The sequence below is a fragment of the Lagopus leucura genome, unplaced genomic scaffold (assembly GCF_019238085.1).
Source record: "Lagopus leucura isolate 7727_CA_CO unplaced genomic scaffold, USGS_WTPT01 Super-Scaffold_100050, whole genome shotgun sequence".
Lineage (NCBI taxonomy): Eukaryota > Metazoa > Chordata > Aves > Galliformes > Phasianidae > Lagopus > Lagopus leucura.
Genome location: NW_024962296.1, coordinates 409,252 through 422,159, shown reverse-complemented (window position 1 = coordinate 422,159; position 12,908 = coordinate 409,252). Strand labels below are relative to the sequence as shown.

General features: G+C 44.5%; 1 protein-coding gene across 13 annotated transcripts in view; it reads left to right on the top strand.

Annotated features, from left to right (window-relative positions):
• The window catches only part of HEMK1 (HemK methyltransferase family member 1), a 69,222-nt gene that overhangs the window by 36,186 nt on the left and 20,128 nt on the right, over positions 1-12,908 (top strand). For 5 of the 13 annotated variants that reach the window (XR_006181378.1, XR_006181382.1, XR_006181381.1 and 2 more), the window contains one exon: positions 1,875-5,160. The exons of 3 other annotated variants lie outside the window; for them this stretch is intronic. The gene's annotated coding sequence lies outside the window, so the exon portion shown is untranslated. The remainder of the gene's footprint in view (positions 1-1,874; positions 5,161-12,908) is intronic. 5 more of the 13 variants (XR_006181384.1, XR_006181377.1, XR_006181375.1 and 2 more) reach the window with 2 other exon arrangements.

Below are 12,908 nucleotides of genomic sequence, written 5' to 3'. Positions count from 1 at the left end.
ATTTGTACAGTGCCTGGTGAGTACAGCAGGTTATTTACATAGTACTATCCCTTTGCACTGGGTTCATAGCCAAATCATACTTGTCATTCAGTTGCTGAGATTTGGGACAGGTTGCATAAGCTACTGTAACATCAAGGATGTTCTAACAGCATGCAGTAGTTGCAGAATCAGGCCTGTAACCAGCTCTCTCTTGCCTTGCAGTTGCTTCTTTGTGTTTGGGCTTAGGATGACAAGCCCAGGGTTCAGAGCCTGCACCTAACTGTTCCCAGCATTTGCACCAAAGACTGGAGTGCTTCTCCAGTCTTTGTGCCTGTGAGAAGGAGGTGGTGCCTTGCAGGATGCTGATCTGTGTGGTGTTTGCCACTTGTCAGTCTGGTCTCACCCATGGTGAGTCTGGTGGACCAACCTTCTGAAGGCAGAATAAATTGTGTAAACAGTTTGCGAGATTGCTTGTTCACTTCGGTTTGGGTTTTTGATCCCTTCTGGAGACAGTGTGTATGGATCGTGTTAGGCTCAAGGTAGAAAGAATGGAGAAGAATGTAACAGGATGAGGAGCATGCTGGTAGCGAGTGGTGAGATCACACTGACCTGTGTGCTCTGTGCACACAGCTCCAGGGCTGGACCTGCGCTCAGACCTTTGGGTAAAATGCTGTGTGCAAATGTACTGAAACACTTGCAAAATCAGCTGTATTTAAGGGATCGTTTCTTTGCTTTAAATTGCTTTAAATTGCTTTCTCTAACACCTGAAGAAGGAGAAATCCATGTGCTGGAAGATTTCAGTGTGGGATATAGACGAGTTGGAAGGGCAAATGCAGAGGAACCTGGTGGCATCTCTTCCTGCTCGTGAGCATGGCTCCAGTAATCCCAGCTCTGCCCAAAAACAGGTGTTGCTTGTGTTCTATTGTGTCTGTTTCCTGGTCAGAGTCAAACCAGCTGTTCTGCTCTGCTCCCGTTGTGAAGTGTAACACCACAGAAACTTGCAACTGGTTTGGGCCTGTGTTGGGATTTGCCAGACCTGGATTGGGATCCCTGCTGTGTGACCTTTGGCACATTATTGCTTACTCTGCCTCCTGCTGCAGTGCTTGGGATAAATATCACTTTACTCTCTCGGAATATTTTAAGAGTGCCTCACATCATGGAAGCGAGGCAGTCGGTTACTGTAGAAAGCTCTGCAACTGTCCTGTGGTATTCACCTCAATCATACCCAGAGAATGAGCTAACAGCACTGTGCTACAGCATGATCAATCAGGTTTGTTGTGCTTATTTTCGGTGATGCTCGTGCAAAACCAAAGGATGTGGGAGTAAGTCAAAGTTACCATTGCTAGATTTTCCACAAGTGCATCTCTGAGCATGATGAGAGCACGACCCAGGCAAACCAGCCTGCTGCAGAGTGCTGAGGAAGTTAGGTCTGCATCCTGTTCACAACAGCCAGTGGTGCTTTTGCAGTGCAGGAGGATTAAATACATTGTTGCTTCAGTGCTGCCACATGTGGCCTCCATGGTTTGTCTACTGTACATGGTTCACATCAGAACTGCAATTTTAAATAGCAGCTTCATAGCTCTACGGATCTTTATCTTCATCTCTTCCTTTCACATTTTTTCCTTTTTCAGCAAACCTGAAAAGTCACTTTTCTTTGTCTTGCATGCTCCTACAGTTTTGTTGAGAATAGGCATCAACAAGAAACTAGTTTCAGTTGCAGTACTGCAACCATAAACGTGGCTACATGAGCAAAGTTACCACAGGATATAAAGCCTTAGAACAAGCATGCAAACAATCTCATGCCTGGGGAGGAAAGTACCTCACCACCATTAGGTACCTGATCTGGTTTCAGCTTGTTTAAGTAGTCTCAGCCTTTATTCTTTCTTCTGTGACAGCTGCAGTGTTCTGAGATCATCCTGCCCATGGTGTGGAGCATCAGGAAATGGATTCTCATCCCCCAGGCTAGAACTGCAGGGTGGTGAAGAATTTGCAGTATGGAAAAGAAGAGTCTACCATCTAAACATCCAGGACCAATGCAAATGGCATGGGAAAGGGCTCAACTGTTCTTAATGACACTTCTGGCAACCTCACTGGACTTGTTTCTCACTTCACTGCTTCTTATCCTCTTTTAAACAGTATAACCATTACAGCTGTCAGCTGGGAGGATGATAGTGCCTTGAGAGTTGGAAGTAGTTATTGCTATTCCTTTCTCTTTGCCTGAATAAAAGATGGGAGAATGTGGCCTGAGAAGGTTTGGTTTGAGGAGCCTCGACCTTGAGATGTAGTATGAGGGCAATTTTCAGTTTGCATCACTTGCAGAGTCATTGCTAAATACAGCAGGACTTGGGCATGCAAAAATTCTGGGCGTGATGGAGGAGGAGGAGGGAGTGGATACCAAACCACTTTGTGGTCCATCTAGAGAAGACAAGATCCTTCAGAAAGAGTGTGGTCAAACAAAGCTGAGACTTATAGGAGGGATGGCCTGTGCTGCCAAGTTCCTGCTTTGCTAGTCTGAAATGAAGTGCACAGGTGCAGAGCTGAATGTCCATAAGGTACTGGCTTTGTACAGGAGGCAAACTGAGTATCTCTGCTTAATGTGTGCATGTCAGAGGGTGAATGGAACCCCTTCTGCAATGTGGATGGTTTGTGGTGGCCCACAGTGAGCAACGGTGCAGCAGTGAACTGAGCATGGCACTCTGAGCAGCCTCATTCCATCAGAAGCACAGCACTGCTCTCAGTGGCACAAAGATGCTGCTTGCCTGAGTTTCTGTAAACACCAGTTGCAATGCTAAATGTGAGTGTATGAGAGACCAATGGTTTTTAGTGGGCTATCTTGAGCAACTCTTAGTGGAAGATTTGGATTTCCACTTGGTGCTTGCTGATGTAGTTTCAGCTGCCTACGTGCAGCTTTCTTCCTGACAGTTAGCTTGTCTCCTGTGTTTGTATATGTGCTACAGCATGGGCTCTGTGGGGCACAGTGTGCTATCAAGAGCCAGCTGCAGTGGAGTCCTGAACCTAGTAGCCTGAGCTGCTACAAAAGCAGCGTTGCCCAGTGCCTTCTGATGGCAAAAATCCTCACTGTTGCTCTGAAATACACATAGGTTTGTGTTGGGCTTTGATAATCCAGAGTAGGCAGCTGAAGTCTGACCTCAGTGAAGTTGCCCTGCATGCTCCAGCTGGGCTGAAGTTGACCCACGTGGTGCTATGCAGTGTTTGTGTTCCATGAAACAAGGATCCCCTCATTGATTTGAGCCTTTCCAGGGACTTGAGGTTGTAAAGCTGGCAAGACTTTTCTCCTTTTCCACTGCCATTCACTGAGGATGACCTTCTGACCATCCCTTTTGACTTTGAGCTTGCTGCTTCTTTCAAGCCCTCCTCTGACCCTTTGCAAGCCAAGCACAGCGTGTTTGTATTGCCATAATGCCTAAAAGCTGTTCTCACAGGTTGTTCCATCTCTCTCTAAGCTTTCAGTACTCATTTCTCCCGCCAGTGTCTTGTGTAACTCTCCTTGTGCCAACACTGTTGGCTTCCATGGGTGAAGTTCCTTATGCTAGATAATTTGGAATGAGCTTGTGACAGAAAAATCCCACTTTAAAATGCACTTTACTCCTGCAATGCCTTTCATCTGATTTTGTGGCTGATAGACTTTGCTGAGGTAAAAGTCATACTGCTATAATGTGTTTTGTTTGCAGATTAAGGCTATCCTGCACTCAAACAAGACTTACTCATTTAATGTGTATGGACAGGGGGCACTCAGGCTGCAAGGAGTTTTTGTACATCAGCTTCCAGATCAGTGAGTTTTTAGTCTCATTTGTGTCAGCAGACAGCAGCCCTTTGTTCAGCATCATAACCTTTTCCGCCTCAGTGACGCACAGACACACACGTTTGTGATGCAGATCCTGAATGTGCAGTAAACTCCATGGATAAGTTCCATAAGCCCAGCAAAGACATTATGTGTCTTACTTGGAGGATCAGCTGCGTGCTCTATTGACCAGTGTTGAAGCCAAGATTGTGAAGGCAGTTAATTATTCATTTATTTTTGCTTTTCCATCCATCATTGCCTATGTGAGAAAGAAAAAGGGAGTAGATAGTGAGTGAAGTGTTTGCTTTGAACAGATTGCCTTTGTCAGTTCTAAAAATCAGGATAAATATATTAGTTAAGTATTATTTAATTTAGCAGCTGAATAACATTGTTTCTAAGAAGGGCCAGGGTGAGAAGGCCAGGATAGGTTATGAGCATGAAAGGGCCTGAGTCATGGACACGGAAGTTTAAAGATGAAGGCATCTGGCTGTTGCTGGTACCCTGATGGCAGCAGTAACTGCTTGCAGCCCCAGTCCGCGACAGCTGGATCCTGCTAGCAGCTCCTCTTCTCATGCAGAGTGTGGAAAAGCAAGGAGCGCCTGGGAGGCACCATCCTGCTGCGGATGGTGTGCCCGTTCAGGGAGCTCGGAGGTATTGCAGTGCTGAAGAAGCTCGTGTGGGCACCTCAAGCGTCCCAGTGCTGGTAGTACACAGGAGCATGACACTTCGCTCAAGAACTGACCTGCTGCTGTTCTGGCTGAAGGGCCCTTTTCTGTGCTCTTCTGACCCAGCAGTGCCTTACTCCTCCACCAAAACCGCGCTCAGCCCTGATGCGCTCACATCCTGCTGGGCTCTACCCTCCTGCATCCTTGCTGTGGGTTCTTGCAGAATTCCCTCCATCCTGATCCTCTCGGACTTTGTCCCTAACAAAAAAGCTCGGCTCAGGCTTCTCAGAATTAATATGCGTTGCCCTAACTCAGAACTTCCACTTTCTGGGAAGTTCTGTCAGTTAAAGCTTGTTTGTTCTTTATTTTCCCCTTCTTTAACCAGAATTAAATAGTTCACTTTTTAGATTTCCCATGACGAATGCTGTATCCCAGATTTTGATTTTAGAAATGCTTTGCTCTGTGATTTCTGAATTTTCATTTTGAATTACATTCATTTAAAGTTGTTGTACAACTTATGCTGATTTGCTAAGTATGCACTGATAGTCAGAGTATGTGTATTGTGTAGGAAAACATTGTTTTGATCAGCTGCTGCATAGTAGGATTGAAACATCTTATCTTATTCCCTAGAACAGGAAGTCCATTGTTTGCTATGTAATGAAAGCTTGGCAGTGCCATTATGACACCCAGGAACGTCTTCATCTAAGAAAGCAGGTAACATTTTGTTCTGTAGTATGATGCAATTCATCTAATCATCTACAAGAAGATGAAATATTCCACAGCTACTGTCATGTTAGGGCAAGGCAGTAATGATATATGTGGTATAAAAACCTCCAGGATAAAATATGTGCAATTTGGATGTTCTGAAATAGAGCTTCTGAGCTGCCAGAAGCAAAGCTGTTCCAAGTAGCTTTGGCAGGAACGTTTATATCAAAATCAATGCTCTTTATAAAATCAAACAAATGTCTTCCTAAAAGAAGCTTTTCCCATCAGAATACTTTGGTGGTGTTTTGCTTTTTGTTTTTTTTTACTAGTTGCCTCTGTCCCTGTGAAGGTAGTGAGTGTTTGTTATGCTTCTTTGCACCATGATTACAGAGTACTTAGCTTTCTCATCAGGGCTCAAACCCAAATCTCCATAGTGAAAGTCCTAAAAATTCCTTCTTTGCACAAGCTGCTCTTCTCTGGCTCCCACACAGGAGCGTGCTGTTCAAGCAGCTGCCATCTTTCCTGCCTCTCACACAGGGAAAGGACAGTGTGAGCTTGCTGCTGGGCCTCTGCCATCCCCCTGCTCTCCCTGCGCAGGGGAAATAGCAAACATAGTCATGCCTCTTTCTCTTTTCTGAGGTGCTGCCCAAACAAGCAGTACAGATGTGTTCCAGTAAAACAGGGAGGCTGGAGCAGGGGTGATAGCATATGTTAACTGGGGAGCTTCAGAGTTTCCTTCCCTGTTACACTTTGCATTGGAAGTGATGCCTAGCAGGTGAGCTTCTGATGCTCAAGTGGAGGAGTGTTTCTCTGGTTGCCTTAATGCAGTCATCACTGCAGACAATGGTGGGGGGCTACAGGTTGGGAAACTGAATTGTAGTGTGGCTCACAGCACAGGTGAAAACCTGTGAAATCAATCTCAAATGAAATCCGTGAGGTTGTTATGCCGTATAGTTGAAACAAACTGATACTGTAGAGACAGATTACTCGTTTGTCTTAAGCAAACATTTGCTTTGGGAGTAGCATCCGCAGTAGATGAGCAGTTCTGTGAGGGCTGTGGCATGGCAGAGGATTGCAGTGACAATGCAGATTTTTCATGGCAGTCCATGTACAATCCGGACATCAATAGTTACAAGATATAAAGTATTCCAGCAGAGAAGCAAGAGACAGTTAGCAATGTGCTGCCCAAACCAGTCTGCCTATAGCAAGATCAAGCTGCCATGTTCATCCACACTGCACCAATTTAAAGACTTTTTTTTTCATTTTTATTATTGGTAACAGTGGGGAAAAAAAAAAGAAAAAAAGAAAAAAAAAAAAGCCATACTTAACAGGGAATTCTAGGCTCTCCAGAAGTCAGAAATAAAAAGGCTGACGGCTTTGTTGCAGATGGAGAGATGAGAAGATGAGTGGCAGTTCCTGAGTTAGTATAGAACAGGCAGATTTTCTGAGCTGGTTTATGCTATGCAGCCTTAAGGCTGTTATTACTGCAAGGATCTGGGAGCAGCACATGAGGGCAGGCTATGAGGGCATTTCCTGGAACTGTGCCACTGAAATAGTACTGGGCAAGTTCCCATGAGCGTGCTCGTCTGATTTTTATGTCCACAAGACAACAAGATGTCCCCATTTGCATCAGTTCGCAGAACTAGATTAAGGTTGGGAGAACAGAGGAATTCTTTGTTCCTTAAGCTAAGATCTGGATTTAGCTACATTCAAATTGATACTTTATGCAGGTATGAGAATGCCTTTGCTTGTTACTAACCTGTTCTGTGTGTGTCATTTTTGCTCTCTGGGTTTGTGCTCGAAGCGAGCCTTGGAAAGACCAGGCCAAAGGCTGCAATCAGAGAGACATCCCAGCTCAGGTTACAGCGCCAGAAACTGCAGGGAAACCCCAATGTAATGAAGTCAGCAGGATTTTTTCCCCTTGAGTAGGGAGCTGGCGATTCGTTTGTAGGGACACATGGGGACAAGTGGTTCACATTAAGAAAAGAACGTCCCTGTTGCTTGAGGCAACTAGGAAGCTTCAGTGGATAAATGTGGCCATTTGGGATGGGGTGCGTCTGCGTCTTGGAGCTCTGGAGTCTGGTTAAAGGCTGCGTAGTTCTGAGTCAGACAGAGGTCTTGGATTTGGGGCCCTGATGGGGCACTGGTCCTGGCTGACCTGCAGAAGGTGCAGGCAATTGGTGGTGAGCAGAAAAGCCTACCAACAGGGGAACGAGGCCGAGGAGAAATGGAACTGGGGGAATCTTCTGCGAGAATCCGCTGGCTTCGAAGTCAGGGAGCAGAGCAGTACAACTAGTTCATGGTGTGGGAGCTCTGCAGGAGCACAGAGAGACGCTGGGATCAAGCGCAAGCAGCAGCTGGGAGCCTTGCCCACACAGGAGCCATCTGGCTTAGGTGCTAGCAGGGGTGAGAACAGGAAAAGAGCTGGGTGCTGTGGAGGCAGCCAGGCAGCAGAGGAACTTTGATACTGGAAGGAACATGATTGGATAAGTACAGGGGCCGATGTGTTTGCAGGGATGGTTTCAAACAGGGTCCTGGTACAAACAGGGAGGTGTGAAACCAAGATTCAAGAGTGCTGGGAACACTGTGTGTGGTTCTGTCAGTAAAGTATGCTTACATAGGGGCAGGTGCAGAGCAGGGCTCAGAGGGTGAGTGAGGGCCAGAAAGCTCAGCAGATGAGTGAAAACTAGAAGAGATCAGTTTGTTTTGCTTAGCAAAACAAAGACTGGAAGAGGAATGTGATGTCTCTCTGTAAACACTTCATTGCAAAGTAAATACTAGAGGGGAAGGAGAGGTCTTATAATAAAGATCAATACTGGCACAAGGACAAATTGGTACAAAGTTGCTATTAATACACTTAGCCTGAAAATTAGATTTTGAGCTGCTAGAGGAGTGAGATTTCGGAACAGTGTCTCAAAGGGAGAAATGGAAACCAAAGGAATCTGAGACGCCTGCAGGAGCAAAGAAGGCAGAGAGTAAATTAAATCTCTGACGCAGTCTCATTTTGTTTCATGCGCACCAGTGCTATAGACGGCCCAATCCCCAGGTCTGGGCAAGAGAGCAAGTTGCAGCAGTCAGCAGCCGTAATGGAGAACCAACAGCCAAGTTACAAGTCAGCTGCAGGACAAGGGGAGTTTCAAGGTAGCTGAGCTATGCAGATAGACAGCTTTGGCTGTATCCCAGTGTTTGAGGACAGAGACTTCACCAACCTGGCTGAAGGTAGAGCATTCTGACAGCATCTTGCAGAAGCAAAACCTGCAGAGTAGGATGCAATTGTGAACTTTCCATCTCCACTTCCCACTGCTGCCATTTTCTGTTCCCTTCTGGCACAGATCTGTGTTGTGGCTTGTAAGGTAGCTTTGTCTGTGTCCATCATTCCTTATATGCTATATTTCTGTCTATTTCTTTTCATTAAAGATTAAAATTTGTTCTACGATGTATTTTGGGAATGCCTACAATTTTGGTGGAAACTTACCCTGACAGCCTTTAGGCATGAAATTTCAGAAGGAAGTTCAGTAGAACTGCCTTTGTCAGAGATGATATTAGGACCCTTTTGCAAACCATCTTGGTTAGGTTTGCTTGAAAGTGTGGGAAAATGTTTTGGTTGAGAGAAAATGAAGTCATTTCTTGGGAGTGTTCTCACAACTGCTCTGTTGCCTTGGGTCGGAGCTGAGGAATGCTCGCCATATTGCAAGCTGAAGTTTTCAAGCTAGAAAATAGGAGGAAAATGCAAGCAGATAAGCAAAAATCAGCTAACTAAAACAAAACATTCAACCCTTAGTGATGGCATACAGAAAGGTATTCCTAGAAATGACAACAGTTTGGAACTGAGATAAAGAATGCAAGAAGAAGACAAAAATTAGGTGTTAATGGACAGAATCCTGAATGAAGGAAGTAGCAGAGCATGCAGAGCAAGTATCTTTTTGAGCTCATAATGAGACGTCAACATTCAGGCAGAGAAACAACTTACTTCCCCTTCCTTCTGGCTGCAAATCTGGAGAGCATCAGGGAGTGATGGGTGAAAGCTGGAGGAACACTGTTGCCTGTTCTGAAAAAAGAAAAATCTGTTTCTCATCTGAAATTTGCCATAGTATCCATGGTGCAGCTCTGCTGAGTTTGCTTTTGCATAGCATTTTTCTGTTACTAATAGACTTTAGTTATTTGCTACCCGGCGTGATGCTGGTGTGGCAATAAAGCTAAGCAGATCGTTGGAAGGCTGCCATTGATGGATGGAGTTGATGCATTGGAAGGATATGATGAGTATAAAAATTCCATTTCCCAGAACAGGCTCATATCTGATGATGTGAAATGTCATAGGTCTTTCAGAAGTGGCCAGTCTCCCTTGCCTGCTGCTCATTAAAGAATGTGGGTCTTAGATTTTCAAGTGATCATGAACCAACAGGGAATTTTGGTAGGGAGAAGGGAAACCTTGAAGGACTAACACAAATGTGGTCTGCAGGTAACAGATTTCCATTCCCTCCTTTTCCTGCAATACCTCAACAAAGAAGTTAGAGACTCCTTATCTCATAAAGACTTTTTTTTTTTGTACTGAGTTGTCCAAAACTGTTCAGTCACAAGTATGCCTTCGTTCCAGGCTGCCTGAGAATGTTTGCCTGAGCATTATGAGGTATAGGAAGTGGCCTACTATATGCTGGGTACCCCCACAATCTTCTCTTTTGGTGAATGGAGGAGATAAAAATGACAAGTGCTGCTCACTAAGAAAACAAAATTGTTTTCTTAAAATTTTCTTAAGAAAATTTTCTTTCTTAAAAAAAAAAAAAAAAAAAAAAATATTTTCAAGGACAATAATATGACTCTTTCTTCTAAGAACTTCCACAAATTCTCTTGTGCGTTCTGTTTCAGTCTAACATGGGAGATAGTTGGGACTCTCCCCTCTACGTACAAATTTCTACTTCTTTCCTTTTGTTTTCCTTCCTTCCTCTGCCATTCTTCCTTTTCTTTCCCTCACAGTTTAAGTGAAACCAAATACATTTCAGTCTTCCTCTTTACCTGTGGCTGTGGTGAGGGTTATTGCTAAGAGCTGGTTCTTAAGCCTTTTCACCTCTTGCTGCATTGATTTCAGTCTGGCCATAGGTAATGAGGGGTGAAGTATGCGAATCCTGCAGCGTGCACATGAGCTTAGATAGAAGAAGCTGGTTGAATTTGGAATTTGTTGCAGGAGATTCATTGAAAAGCCTAGCTAGAATTTCCCTGTCATGCGAACGCTCCTATTTATGATTGTCAAGATTTTTCCATCAGAAAAATGAAATCCCTGCATAATGGCTCTTTATGTGAGAGGATACATTCACTCCTTCTGGCCCATTTAGGGCATCAGGACAAGTCTAATAAAAAAGGCACCCACCTCCCGTCCTACCCTTCTAGCACCCATTCCTGTCTCCACAATTAGCTTGGCAGCCGGGCTTGTTCTTCGTGCCGGTGCAGCGTGTTCACTTGCACTGACATGGTTTCCTACTGCCGCGAAGGAAAAGGTTAAGAACTAAAAGAAGCTCTGCCATCATCCACAAGGCATGAGGAGCCCGGTGCTGCTCCTGCCCTGCAGAATTCCAGCACCTGATGGACTGAACCTTGCAGCCTTCTGTGAAAGGTAATCCAGCTCCAGGGAATTATAAATACCCTTTGGTGAGGCAGATGGGGAGAGTGGTAGGACAGAACGCGGTATGTCCCTGTGAATTGGTTCAGAAACAAGTGCTGTGAGCCTGTTCTTGAACTAAATTAAAGTTGGTGTAAAATGCAATGCACCAATAAGCAAACCTTGGCAATTTGGATGTGGAAGGCGTCCCGTGCTCAGAAATGTTCAACCACTGCTTGTGGTTTCATTGTGTGGATGCAACAGATGAAAAGATGGGGCAGATCATGTTAGAGGATAATAATCAATCAATAAAAAAATAAATCAATAAAAAAATTCATCAATAAAATGATGAAGAAGGTCTGCAGGAAATAGGGATTACCCTGTCTTTCCCCTTTCTTGGCTAGATTCAGTCTTCTGTGCTCTTTGTAGAAGACCATTTGGAGACAGTGTGATGTCTCACCTACTGAGGTGGATTTAAATCTTAATGTCCACGTCTCTAGCTAGGATTATGAAATGTGCTATTTCTTTTTGACATTTGAATGCAAGGGTGTCTGCATTCTGCTGTCCAAAGTTTTGATTTAAACACAGCTGAATATTCCAGAAAGAGGAAGAAGGAATACTGGTGTGGTGCAACAGTCCACATTCAAGGCAGTAGTGCCAAGCTTTGATGAGGGAATCCACCTGAAGGAGGCTAACATTGTGCAATGCCCTGAGAGGACCCACGCAAACCAGAAACTACACTGACCTTCCTGCTGATTGTACTCTTTAGACCTTTTCTTCTGTGCTGCCACTAGCCAGAAGGAGCAATGCTAAACCACCCCTGCAAATGGTGAGACATTGGCTTCTCATTTCACAGGGTTAGAAAGAGGGACAATATAAAAGTGAAGTTTAGCTGCAAATATGCCATATCGCAATGATATTTGTGAGAGCCTAACTGTTAGCACAAAGGTGTAGTGCTCATTTTAAGAACTCTTCCACAGTTCTTACAGTTTTGCTGTGCTTGAACCGTTCAGATGAACACCTGTAGGAAGCGTCTGAAACAAAGCACGCAGGGTGATCTGTTTCACAGCCTTGGTCCACAACACACCTGTAATTTTCCACCTGAAACCCTCCTGCTGCTGGGAGGAGTTGGTGGGAGCATCACTCATGGCAAGTGACTCATGGCCTGACTGCCCCACTGGGATAAAATCTCTGCAGAGAGGGTTTGAAGGATTACCTGCTTTGATCACATGGGCTCACGTGGAGGCTTGTCTCCATCCTCCTGTTTGCTGACAGGCATCTCATTTTGAGGCAGCTGCTCACGTTCTGCTCATGGCCTTTGCAGTGATGTTAGCAGAAGGATCCCTGCGAGATGTATTTACACTGTAACACACTGCAGCTAGGTTTAGGTTTAGTATCAAGTAGTTTGGGTTCTATGTTTTATTCTCTGAAGCAACACCAAAAACATGACTGTTGAATTATTTGGAAGTATTCTGTTTCTGAAGTCTGTCTGTTGGGTTCTGCTCCTGACTGGAGCACCCACAGCAGTTTGGGCACAGGCCCAGCTTGCACTAGTGCAAAACTGTCTGGCAGAGAACAGGTGTCTTGACGTGGATATGAATTATTTTTTCACTGATTTTTTCACTCCTTTCCTCACTGGCAGGGTAGCAGAAAGGCACAGTGCCACAAGGAAGAAGCAAACGGATCAGTTCTAATTAGCATGACAGCGCTGACGAGGATGAAACTTTGTGCTGGCAAAATGGGGCTGTATTAACTTTGCACTGATTTATTCCAAATTTGAGCACTGTTTGTCCTCATGCAAGCAAGGAGGAAGTGGAGAATTATACTTAATATTCATTTTCAGTGTTGCAGTTAATTGCAGAGTTCTCTGAAATATGAATATATTTCCTTTCCTAGTGTTTCCCCTTCCATTAAACTATACCATTGATTTCTCATTGATTTTGACTAAAAAAAGGCTGTTCTTCGCAGCAACATTGTCTTCCCTTTTTAGTTGAATTGATTGCGCATTAATGCTAATTTGTAATTTTACCAATGCATTCCATGTTGCATTTAGCTGTTGTTGCGTCTTAAATCATTCAGCACTCTGTTTATCTGTATATAATATCTGTTCCGCAGCCTGATTCAGACTTGCAGAAGGCATTTATGTTTATTAGATAGCTGAGATGAA